This window comes from Lates calcarifer, linkage group LG4 (assembly GCF_001640805.2).
Source record: "Lates calcarifer isolate ASB-BC8 linkage group LG4, TLL_Latcal_v3, whole genome shotgun sequence".
NCBI lineage: Eukaryota > Metazoa > Chordata > Actinopteri > Centropomidae > Lates > Lates calcarifer.
The window spans coordinates 10,810,611-10,823,917 of NC_066836.1; the positions used below are offsets into that span (position 1 = coordinate 10,810,611).

A 13,307-nucleotide genomic window follows, 5' to 3' on the forward strand; every position below is an offset into this window, starting at 1 on the left:
GAAAGAATGTGTCACTGCTTTTAATTGTCTGCAGTGACATCCCAAGGCTCTTTTTTGGTTCCTTCCCTCACTTTTGATTAGTACATTTGGCTATAATTACAAGTATTGTCACAAAACACTCCCGTCTGTTAAATGCCCATCAAAACCGCTGATGTTGGTATGTCTGCCTAATGATGATCATTACATTTTTTCCCCTTTCAGTCCCATTGTACTGGGGAAACAAAGTAACCCAAAATCACATGCTTGTGTGCCAAGCATTGATTACAGATACATGTTGAAGCACATTATTTTGGGGGGTTCCTTTTCAGCTTGGATTTTGCCTTTTTTCCCCTCTCTTGCTGTTTTGTTCTGTGATAGATGTCTCTTCAAGTTTTATTTTAGGTCTGGCTGTGGTGTACAATTTGTTAACAAAGACAGATTGCTATGGAGCAGGCTATCCCAGCATTCTCTCAAGCAGAGATGCATTTTTTTTTGTAGATTAGCAATTTTAGATAATATGGAGGAGTCTTACAGAGGCATTTGAAGAATAGCCCTCTGATTTGCCCTGGCGTAGAAACTGAGTTGAATACTCCCAAGAAGAATACTGCTTTGGTATGCAGAAAGCCCAGGTTTTGGGTTTCAGTTGATGTGAGGACTCTCAGACCTCAGAATGCATATTTGCCCATCTGTCAATACAGGAATGTGTGTGTGTGTGTGTGTGTGTGTGTGTGTGTGTGTGTGTGTGTGTGTGTGTGTGTGTTTGTGCGTGGGTCAGTCTGAAAACAATATCTGGTTCTATCCACATGCTACTCACCTTCAGCCCGTTCAGCCCTGAGGGTCTGCAATCCCAGTGCTTATGATCTACGTTTCCATCAGAGTCCCTGCAACGAAAGCTGTACTTGATAATTACCTTCTGTCCCTCACCAGGAGAGAGTATAATCAGGTTATCGTTTTCACCCAAAACATTCCTCACTCTTTGAAATGCTCATTGACATACCAGAAGAAAAAAAAAAGCAATTTTTCTCTCTCCTGGTATTGACTTTCTTGGTCAGTGGGAAGAATGAACCCCAGTCGAGTCTCTGTTTTGACAAACTTAATCAATTTGTGCAAAATCAAATAGAATCAACAGCTACCAGGGAAACTGTTGTAAATCCATGTTGTCAGACATCTAGTATTTCTGTTGTATGTATATATGTACATGTATTGAATGTACATGAACATGCATTACAATAATATATCAAATGTTAATGTGAAAGGGGAATTATTACCTATATCTGCAGGTCTGCTCTGCTTTACAAAGCTTTACAAGTTTTATCTCATTGTGTGGTTGTCTGGCCCACAACTTTACTGTTTTGGTTCACTGTCGCAGCTGTTCACTGCCACAGCCCTTGTAGCGTGGTTTTCAGGAGCAACAGAAAAAAGCCCAAAAAACCCACTGTACATTACCTGCTCAGCGCCAAACAATAGACAAGACACAGCTAGAGACTAGCTGGTGAACACAGTGAAGCATTTTGTAGCAAAAGAGCCAGATATTTGCCTCAGGAGTTGGAAGAGACCAAAAAGAGAACTAAAAGAAGAGCAAATATTGTGCTCATATTTGCCAGATGGTCAGAAAAATGACTTCACATGTATGATAATATTGCTCCATAACTGCTTGATGTGTAAATAAGCAACTGTATGCTAACAGATTCATATCAATCTAAAAGGTTGATAAAAGGTCAGTGTTTTGCCCATAGTTCCAAGTGGCCAAAAAAATCAGTTATTGCAGGTTTAAATAAAGTAATAAATGGTCTTTTTCCATGATGCTCTGAACAGCTGCAATCAGATTTCTTGCTTGGCACAAGTAGTTTACCATAAAACAGCGGGGAGCAGAAAGGTTGGATACCTTGCTGAGGCATCAGAGATTCAAGAATGACTGTTTACTCATTTTGTAGATGCATTTTCGTTGATGAACAGTCACAGTTAGCCCTAGCATCAGTGATGACTATACTGCATTTTCTATGACTGCTTCACACTAAAGCCACCCCATGTATTGCCAGTTTACTGCTTTTAATGGGAAGCAGCAGCAGTAGGAGATGTTTGGTTTGCATTAGCATCTCTGATATGGCTGTGGGAGAGTGAACACTTAACAGTGAGGCTGATACCAACGAGATAAAATTAAAAACAGTAACGCTGGATTACATGTATGCATCATTTCCTGTGAATCCCTTGTGTGTTGGAAGGCAGTTGTAATCCTGTACTGTAATGGCGGACTCTGCCACTAACAATGAGAACTACTATATAAAGAAACCAGTGGATTTAAATACACTAAATGATTATTGCAGAAAAAATGGCAACTATAGATAGCATAGAAAATGGGGTTTGTTTTCATGAATGTCTTAAGGAGTATTGCTTTAAATAATGTCAAATTTTTATCTTTATTAATATTTTAAGTCGGCATAAAGAAGCAGAGAAAACATCACACAGACACATTTCTAAATTCTACACATATGCTCTTCCTTGTTCTCATTATTTGTTCTCCATTTCCTCCACATCCTTGTGCCATTATATAACAGATCTATAAAATGACGCTCCTGCTAGAATAAACTAGGTCATGCAGGTATCAGGTTTGTTTTAGATGTCTCAGACCGCCCAGTCTGCAGATATGAGAGAAGACAACCAGATTCAAAGGCAGCACCCACAAAGGTTGGGCGAGTGCACGGGCACATACCTGCTGTGACTGAATGAGAGCTGTTATCTGAGTCTTTAAAGTAAAGAAAGCCAGATTTAGGGCAGGATTATATCGTGCAGTCAGTGTCAACACTTTTAGCTGGCTGTCGTAATGAAATGCCAAAAGGATAGCAGGCACCTCGGCCTTCATATCTAAATATTGCACAAAAGGGAAATGTAAAAGATTAAGTGGTTTGTGTTTGATAGCTCTGTCATATCCGCAGAGAAGGGAATCAGAGTAAAGAGGCAGTGTTTGCTTAAGTCCTACCAAGTGTTCCAGCATGGACAGAGTGTGTGAATAAAAGACATTAATATGCATTTTTTTTTTTTTTTTTAACAAGTCAGTAGACACAAGGAAAATGCAAAAAAAGCAGCAATAGATTCTTGGAAAGATTTTCCAGTCTGTTTTTTTCTGTGGGTTTTTAGCCCTCCTGCAGCTCTGGAATCACACTGTATGATTCTCTCTGAGGGAGGTTTTTTTTTTTTTTGATTGTGAAATATTCCGCGCTTGAACATACACCAGCATGCCTGTGTTTCTCCCCAACAGGTTGTAAAGGTTAACAATACGTCTCAGCACAACATTTGTCTCAAGCAGTGCCATACATTGTGCTGACGGAGGACCCTCCCTCGTGCCGCACTGGTATTTCCAGTCCTGGGGTTGACTGAATGGGGGAAGCTATTGTGCTCTAACTCCTCTCCTGGCCCCGGGCCATACACATCCAGTCTGTCATCCATTGATATGCTTGGCTTGCCATTTTATAATTCATATTGAATGCTGCGGGTCCATGGCAGGCCGATCATGAATTATCAGCTAAACCATGGGAGATTCACAGATGACTGGTCAATCTGTGTGGTGAGAACAAGCACAGAAGAAGAAAAAAAAATCTGATATATCAGCCTTGCATGGAAATTCTGCCTAACTGGAAGCATTTCGAGAAATAAGGCAGGGGTTCATCATCTGGATTGAATAGACTTGGGAGTCATATGGAGATGGATAAAGCATCACATTTCTCCAGTTTTTGAACCCCCCCCCCCATTTATTTACTAATGCGGTTTTGTCAGCATTTTGCCACAATCTCTGTAGTATGCAGCCTTTCAATTTCTGTACAGTGCATTTCTGTATAGCATTGCGTAATAGTATGCTGTTTTAATAATAACTGAGGACCTGGAAAGTTTTGAATCATAAGAGAACATGAAATTGAAATGAGCCAGAGTCACATGAATCTCAAGGATCAGTATTTCACTCAGAGGAAATGAAATACAATATCACCCTTGGTAGGGTCATCCTAGATTTATTGCAACAGCGATTTCCTGAGTGCATTTTTGGTAAAGCAAAAGCAGCAAGAAATATTTCCATCCAATATTCGAATGTTAGAGCAAACCTCTTTTTACCTTTAGGAGAGAAGTTAGCTTTATTGTGTGTTTGGATGTGATTGTAAAAGTCGCTCTTATATGGCTGGCTGATGAACAACCACTTAATTTGATGGGCTAGGAGCTACAGTTTTCTGACAGTTTGATTTCATTTGTTAAGCATGCCTTAAATCTCACTCGCTTGCAGCATCTCAGGTCCATTCATTTCACACCCCTTATGGTAACAAGTTGTATAAACATTGGACCAGATGCCTACCTCACTCTTTCCTTTCTTATATGCTGTCTGCATTTGTGTTTTTTTTTCCTCCAGGCAGCCTAATTCAAATAATAGATGAGTCCGACTTACAACCACAGAGTAGTTTGCCTCAGAATCTAAACTTTTGGATTTGCTCGGTGTAACTCACTGCTTCACAGGAGGGTTCAGCTGTCATAACAAAGTAATGCATTTAATCTTGAGAGGGAGCAGGAGGGTTTCAAATAAAATCAAGTCTACACTATAGAAGGATGTTGAGTTTTTTCTCCTTCCTGTGTGCATGGGGAGGTGTTTGCCAACAATATAAATCAGGTTTGGAACAGAGGCAAAAATTATTTATTGAGTCAACAAGAACCTGTTAGATTTTGGTGTGGTTCAGCGTTCACCCAGTACTTTTAAATAGCTCGGAGGCATGTCAGGACTAATTTCACTTGAACAAAAAGCACAAGAGCTAAACAAACATGCAAAAACAAAAGCAGGCATATAACATTTAACACCAAAGGGACATTGTGTTAAGGCAATCAAAGCAGATTGTTGCTCTGACTAAATACCTGAGGCAGCGAGTTTTTCTTTCTTTTTTTTTTTTTTAGCACAGCCACTCTAGCTGTTTTTTTCCCTCTAATCGTGACATACATTTTAAGCATTAATTTGCTAAAGAGAGATTCATTTTGGAGACACATCATGTGTGTAACAGAATATAAAGGTAATTTGAATAAAACGTCCCTTTCTGTTAAAAAGAGAAGAGAGGGAGGCTACAATTATATTTACAGTGTGGAAATTGTTTAAAACTGATGCGTTTGTCTGTGCCTGTATTCATTTCTCAGAATCAGAAAAGTCATAGCAGCTCAGGTGTCAAGTGTTTGTTAGCTCCGGTTGTGATTTATGCTGTAAATGCAGGTGTTAAAACTAATGTTGACAGTGGGGAAAGGATGAAATCATTAAAAGAAATTACAGTGGATTCGGTAAATGTGCTTTTGTGTGCACTCTGTGACTTGTGTGTGTTTTAGTTCGTGCACAGATTATCTGACGTGTCTGTTCTTAAGACAGAGGAGGAGGAAGAGACAGACAGAGGGGGACTGATGTGTAAATATAAGATGAAACTGGTTCCATTTTGGTCCGTCTATCAATGGTTTCTTGTTCATTTCACTCACTTTTGCATGGCTAATGGTCATATATGATTCAGATCAGTGTAATGAAGTGTGTTGGGTCTCTTTCTCTTCTCTCTGTGTCTGCAGGCTAGCTCTCACTACAGGCCATGAATGCAGCTCTGTTGCATTCACTGTATTAGTAATCTCCTCAGGCTGAGAGTCTGTGCCATAGAGCATGACCACACATTTTTTTTGTGCTTGAATTAAATGTCACCTCAGGGTGGGTCACCTGCAAACAAAAGGCCACCAGCCGATTTGCAGGTATAAACAGTCTAAGATAAGGAAGCCCTCTCCTGCCGTGCAGGAAATTGAATAAGTACGCAGCAAGAAGAAAGTCAGGGAAACAGGGAAGCACAAAGAACGTTTTTGTTTGTCTTACGCTATTGGTATTGATAGCTTTGTAGTGTGTATCCCCATTGAGTGTGTGAGGCACAATGGCCTCATCGAAGATGAGGGGCAGGAAACGGCCTGTCATCAAGATCTCCCCATCTGTCCATCTCTTATCAGCGCTCCCGTTTTCTGCTCGCATTGACCGGAATGCTGGTGGAAGGGAATGGGGCAAGGTCATCACGCTCAAGTCAATCAAAGTGGTCAGTGTTCCAGAGATAGCAACGGGTTACTGCCAAGGAATGTGCCTGGATGTTTCTTTTTCTTTCACTGACTTCCCTGGTAAATCTCCCTGACACTCCAGACAGAGCTGGCCGGAAGACCGCAAAGGCTTCCCCCGTCACACCGTACAGTATGTACATGTGTAGTATACCTACGCAATGTGGGAGCAATACCTTTGTATGAATCAGAGGCTCTCCACAGATCGCTACAACCTGCACAGCGAGGTTTAATGGAGACAGCCATAGGTGTCCCGAGGATAGCTTGGCTACCACTGTAGAGGGGGTTAAAGAGTGACAAAGCCACAATGTTAAGTATGATTACAAGAGAAAAACAAAATGACGACTTTTACCCAGTCAAGTTGTGAGCAAACAACTGAACCCAGTGATATTTGTTATAAATGTTCAGACAGACATGACCACTATTTTGCAGTCTTGCTATTTTGCAGTTTTGCCTCAATATCTCAAATTTCTCAGATTTTTTTAATGTGTGGGCACGTCGCCCAATAAAAGAATTCTTTGAGCGTTGTTCAAAATGAACAGCTCATAAAGTGGTTATAGCTCAATGAGAATAAATATAATACAACAGTCATTTTCAATCATCTGTTCCTACTACAATGTCTCTGTTGTAGGCTTTTTTCAATAAAAATTCATAAGAGTAAATCACACAGCTTACAAAGATAATTACATATTAGCAGATAAAACTGTGAAGCAGCGATTCTAACTTGTCACGCAACTTTTGCAACTTTATTTTCCTGAAAAAGCACACATGGGTGTGACCAACAATTTTTTAAAACTGCGTCGACTAGACGTAAAAGTCTGGTCCAGGTGCAGCATATGAATTCTGGGAAAATGGGCTGCAGCAGGATGAACATTGTTAGTTCAGGATGTGTCCTGAAGACATTCCCGATAAGAATCATCCGTTAATGTAAGCCATCTCAGACTCTGCCTTAATTGCATTAAACATTGTATTTTAATGTGCAATGAAATGTGCACTAGATGAAAAACGTATGTCTGAATGACAGAGGCAAAACAAACCATACATGAAAGGGTTTTTTTTGGTTTTTTTTGCGTGCATCAACTAAACCCACAAAAATTCCTTCTGTTGGGATGAAACACAAAAACACAATTTCATGCCAAAACGAGTACCAAAATTGCACAGCACTGCCTCATCTGCATAAACACAACCACAGCTGCACCACTCCATCCACTTCTGCACAAGTGGGTTTTTCTGGAGACACGAAAGCACCAACATGGACTGGTGCCCAGTGAAAGTGATAGCACCACTGTGTTAAAGGCCACTGCTGGCCCTGCATGAAGATAAACTTCCTTTATCAGAATTGTGTGTTCATTATCGTCTCAAGGCCCTGATCTCTGTTCCTAGTCATCCTTGCAGTCCCTGGCTCATTATTCATGTAATCCGTGTTCCAGTTGCAGCTCCTCCTGACACCCTGTCTATGTGACGTACTGAGTAAGCCTCCTGGGCTCGGCTCTGTACAGGCAAGGGCCGGGTGGAGGAGGCTGGGAGGGGGGCGTTGATTCGGAGAGTGAAATGGGGAGGCTCTGCCCCAGCAAACACGAACAGAGACACAAGCATGTGATGGAGACAAACCCACATCCTCCTCTTTCTTCTCTGCTTCATCCTCCTCTTTTTGCCTTTCTTCTCCATCCCCACCCTAAGGGAGGCACCTGACTTATTCTGAGACGTTTTCTTGAGCGGAAAATCCAGCTGGGGTTTAAGTGCAGGGGTAAAATATGGGCTTTAAGGAGAGTTAAGCATCACTCAGGGTAGATCAAACCTGTGAAGCTATGCCCCTGCTGCACTTGGGAGAGTTAGTTTAACTCACCTCTTTCCGCATGTTTCATCAACTCCCCTGCAAAAAGAGATGCAGCAATATGTTAGATATTGAACAAGCAATGAACTAATTCTGTCAAAATGGCACTCTCACGGGAGAATATAGGTTTTTTTCATCTTACGAGTCAATTTTTTTTTTTCATTCAAATGTTTAGCCTCTGTGACAGTTATTTGTGTCTTTATGAAAGGGTTGTTTTCTCAGTAGACTATACAAGGTGTCGAATTATACTTTGCTTTAATCTGAGTGATGTATCCTTGGACCAAACAAAAGAGCACATTACATCAAGTAATGTCTCTTCAGCTGAATTATTTCTGTCATGACTTACATTAAGAACTGACCCTCTTTGTATTTAGAGGATTATATGTGTTAGTACTGTAATGATGCTCCCCTCTTTCCGTACTGGCTTTCTTTGATGTGCGCCCACAGGGTCAGGGATCATCCAACCAATCGACGCAAGAGAAAACCTTGATTCTTGCAGACGAATTAAGACACAGTCATTATAGCCTCCACTTTCTGGCTTTTTTTTCTTTCTTTCTTCTTCTTTAGTTCTTGCTCCCATGGGAGAAATTCTTCATTTGCAGTCTTCTGCAGCTGAGCCGGCCGTTCTGGAGAGTCAAAATAATCCAGCATGTCGACTGTGCATCAGTTGTGCCAAAACTTAAACATTTTCTCTGCGTTGTATAATCCAAGACAGTGATTTCTGCAACATCAAAACAGAACGGCCTGTGCATGTCAAGTATTTTGTGTTTGTGTCAGATACTTTATAAAAGGATTTATATGTCCAAAGGAATATTCTGGTATTTTTCAACCAGTTTTTCAACCTGTACCTCATAGTTGTTCCCATTTTGACTAATCAGTTGTGGTAACTTTGCACTTGCCACCTCTGTTGTAGAGATTTGGGAAATGAGGAAATAATTAAAAGCTCTTGTCTCTTCATTGTGACAGAAACATAGAAAGTGGCCCCCTGGGTCAGCAGCTGCTGCTAACCAGCTTTCAAACCAAGACAAAATGTCCCGAAGGCTTTGACTGATTTGTAGGGTTGATTACTGCCGTGTGCAGTGTGTGATCATCTATTTGTTAGCTGTTAAGTGCATACCTATGTAGTTAGCTAAAATAGCTAATGCAGAGGGCTGCTTGTTTTATAGTCTGACTCAGACTCAGACATGGTTCAATATTTTGGGAAATTTGTTGACTTGCTTTACGACTGAGAAGTAGATGAGACAAATGAAAGCAGTTTTTTCTTTGTGGTAAATATGTAGCTGGACCCAGCAGCTTTTTAGCGTAGCTTATCGTAAAGACAAACTAAAACATGTTAAAATGGTATATTGTGGTTTTGTGGTGTTGTTTTCACTGGTGCCTGGATTATTTCTTGGCCAGCCACAGACAAGGCAACCTTGCGGTGGGTTTTACACTTGTGTTTTTCCTCAGATAAAACAAGCAAGATTTCTACACCTGTCAAGCTTTCCATTCTAGCAGTGCACATATTCGGTTAACAGTGATAACAGTGTCAGATATACCACCTGTAATTTCTGGAACAATGGGTGTCCAGTTTCACACAGAAGTAAACAAAACTGGGTTTCTCATTCCTAGCCAACAAGTGAAATGACAAGTGTTGCTGGAAGCTTTTAGCTGCTGTGGCTAATACTAATGCTAAAACTTCATGAGTTGGTGGAAAACTCTGTCTCGAGATTGATTTTTAATGATCTCAGCTGATTTGTTTTAAATGAAGAAGGCTGTAACAGAATCTTTAATATTCCTGTGAAGGCTGGATACTTGATTTAATGTTAAAAGACTGAGGTTAAACAAAAAGTCAGCATCCGCACCAGCTGATGATCCATGCTAATGTCTGCAAATTATGTTAGAGCAGATAAGCCCACATTTTAATAGCTCCAGTGTTTTTGATTTTGTAAAGGCAATAAAACACACAGCTCTCTAGACTCTTAAAATGCCAAGTATCACTTTTATTAGATGCAAACCACTCGCAGTTCAGGGGAGGGGTTTAGAGAGTAAGTCGCAAGTTTAAAAACGCTGGATTTTCCCTTTAAATTCATGCTGCTCCACTAAAAGAGAAAACATTACACGCCTGCATCTGGCATGATAGGATCTAGCTCCCTCTAAATGGACCCACCTGAGGAGTTAAGAGGCAGCAGCAGGGTCTATCATGCTCAGTCTCAGCAATATGACAAATCCTTCCCCTTAAACCCCCTCAACAAGACATGCTTCAACATGCTGCACGTGATTCTCTCCTCCCACCTGCTGTTTTTTTTTTTTTTTTTTTTTAAGTGAAGAAATCCGAAGAAAAAGCCATAGCCATGAATACAAAAAACACGTCCACTGAATTCATGCATCACCAGAAAGAGAAAAGGGATATGACTCAGAGCGCTTCGTCTAACCACAAATGGACTCGGTCCTGTATTGCCAGTTTCTATTTTAGAATACTTATATCGGAATCAAGAGTGTCTGATAGCAGTTGTCTGGGAAGGGCGGGTGTAGCCCCAGGGTTTGTGGTCTTGTCTGACACTGTCTTTAGAAACAATTCCCAGCAAGGTGGACCAGAGCAGGGACTAAAGTATCATGGGAAATGGTGCCATATGTCCAACTAGATTTTCAGTGTTTCGCCGCATTTCGACAGTCGAAATGAAATATGAGCCATCGCGGTGTAGTGAGGAGCTCTCGGGGTGTTGTCTTGTATTTGAAAAGCAGGTGTTATTTTGCGAATCCCAAATCTCCTTTCTCATCTCCCACCTCAGTCCTGTGTGTCTCTCACATATGATGGGCGGTCATGTACTTGCATTTGTGAACTTGTGTCGCACATTTTAAGGCAGCAGCCCTGGATGCCTTTCAAATTTAGGGATGTGGAAATGGAAATTGTGTGTGCTGTGAATTAGTCCAAGTATTTAGTATTGTCAGTGTAGAAGTATGTGCACGGACAGTGAAGTGTACTTTTGTTTTATTTCACACATAAAAGGCTTACCACAATGGTCTCTTGAATTTTATTTTTTAAGCTAATTTCATTCCTTGGCCAGAAATCAAAATGTTCCATTGAACAGATTAGAAATACTGCAATAAAGAACAAAGAGGCTGGAAAAAAGATGCAAAACACTGATGAAGCTTTGTTCCCTATATTAACAATTTAAATATGTTTTTCAGGCTTTTTTAATCCACTTCACGAATTCCCCTTGAAAATCTTTTCTCCATCAGAGCAAAACATGCTTGCTATATGACCACTCTGTCTCTCCGGATATTGGATTATGGAGGCATCCCCTGCTGTTGGTGGAAAAGCTTGACTCTAAGATCTGCTCTTTCTTCCGAAGATGTTGGCTACCAGTAATATTGGGAATAAAACAACATAAAAAGACAAACAATCTTGAAGTGCTCCTGCTGTGACCGCGGTGGGGGCACTCTTATTTGACTAAAGGCTACACCCTCCTTTATGCTGCAGAGAAAGCGTCCCTGTCAAACCCAAGCCCAGAACAATAGGGGCCAGCCTTGGGGAAACAGGGCCATTTGCATGCAGCTGTTTGCCGTTTCCAGGACCACAAAGGCCAATCAAAGGGACCTTAATGGAGGATGACAAGCGTCAACCAACGCCTTTGCTCTCTGTCTGTGCCAGCCCTCGCCACTCTGTCTACCCTCCAAAAACGGCCCAGTTTTTTTCTTTTTTTAAAGTCTGATCAAACATTCCTCTAGTTTTTTTTCTCCCACCGGCCTGATGCCCTGTGGAGTTTGTAGGGTTAAAGGTTGGTCACAATTGCGCCCTCGAGTGCTCACATGCAGGCCAGCGAGGGTGAACCTCGACATGTGTGTTATGGTCTGGCGCTTGCAGCCGCCAAATGGCAATATCTCGACACCAAACCTCTATTATCATTTCGTTTCATCTCCAGGGTTTTAAAAGCCACCGAGTGTAACTCTGTGGATGGTTTCAGATGCACCCATCTGAGCCACGGTGCCACTTCCAATTTCAAGGGTGTTGATAGAAAACAAAATATGTATTATGAAGGCTCGGGAGGGGCTGTGTGTGTGTGGGGGGGGGAGTCACCAGTGAATTAAAGGCTGTCAACAGGAGAAGAAGAAAAAAAACTCCCAGAATGCAACATATTGAGAAGCAGCCCCGGCCTTTGCTTTGCTCTCTTGAGCTCAATAGATGGCTTAGCAGGCAGGTCAGGGGGAGGAATCTGAAAAGCTACTTTCCTCACAGTCACTCACTGACCAGAATGCATGATAAGGCTTCGTGTCAACAAGGCCAGGAATAGGGATCACAGCCAATTATAGCTAAGTCAAAGTGGTTACCATGGCGATTTGACTAAATTCTCTGTATAAAGCATTATTCAATTCCCTCACTGATTGTGTAATTTAATGTCAATCTGAGGTACAGACACAGACAGAACGGCCCATTTTCTTTCTTTTTATAACACACACACACACACACACAAAGGAATTGTGTTTTTGGATTTTTTTTTTCTCTGCAGTTTGCTTGACACCGTTTTCCCTGCAGCTGGTGCCCTTCTGTCACCGTCTTCAACTGCTGCAAAGTTGAGCAGTCAAACAAAGCACAGAACGTGAGATGAAAAGCTTTTCATACCTCCTTAAGACACTGACATTTGTGCACACAAACAACCCCCCCCCACCCCCCCCCCACCCCAAAATCCCACAAAACTTGTTTAAAACGAGAAAATCAACACCAACATCCAGAAACCTTTGTTGTCACAAGCCTTTTCCCTCTTAAATCCTGAGATCTTAAGCAACATCCAGTTAAGTCAACCAAAAATACATTCCCTTGAATTCAGCTCTCCTCCTCCCCCTACAGAGCGAGAAATCTCCTTTATATATGTTTTAACTTTTTAGACAGATTCGTCATTAGTTGCACAATTACAAGTTGACAAGACAGTCATTAATGAGGCTGAGACTGCCCGCAGTTTGGAGAAGAAGCAATTTGTTCCTCAGGCCGCCAGTACAGTCTAGATACTCCCCCTAATTGATGTGGTGTTAGCCTATGACCAGAGAGATGTATACAGGCGAGGGAGGGAGGAGACCAGCAAGGCACAGGCCTAATCAATCGCCAGGCCTGTGTTGACAGCAGCATGCCATCATGCCATAGCGGGCTGATAGATGGGCAGAGACGCCAGTGGACAGCCAGAGAAAAGAGGTTACGAAGTCAGATGGAGTGTGCGCGCGCGTGTGTGTGTGTGTGTGTGCGCGCCCCTGTGTGTCCGCGAGGGTGTTTTAGCCGAACAACGGTCTTTCCACTCAGAATTTTAAAACCCCATGAAATGCATTCTTTCTGTCTGCTCTCTGTAGCTGCCGTGATAAACCCGTCACTCCTTCCATGAGGAATGGCAGGCGGGACGATCATTAGTCTTCGCAGTAAAGCCTGGCGACTTCACTC

The 13,307-nt window shown here is 41.7% G+C and overlaps 1 protein-coding gene across 7 annotated transcripts in view; it reads left to right on the forward strand.

The window, feature by feature from the left end:
* LOC108883395 (adhesion G protein-coupled receptor L2) overlaps positions 1–13,307 on the forward strand; it is an 84,536-nt gene that overhangs the window by 21,329 nt on the left and 49,900 nt on the right. The window lies entirely within an intron of this gene.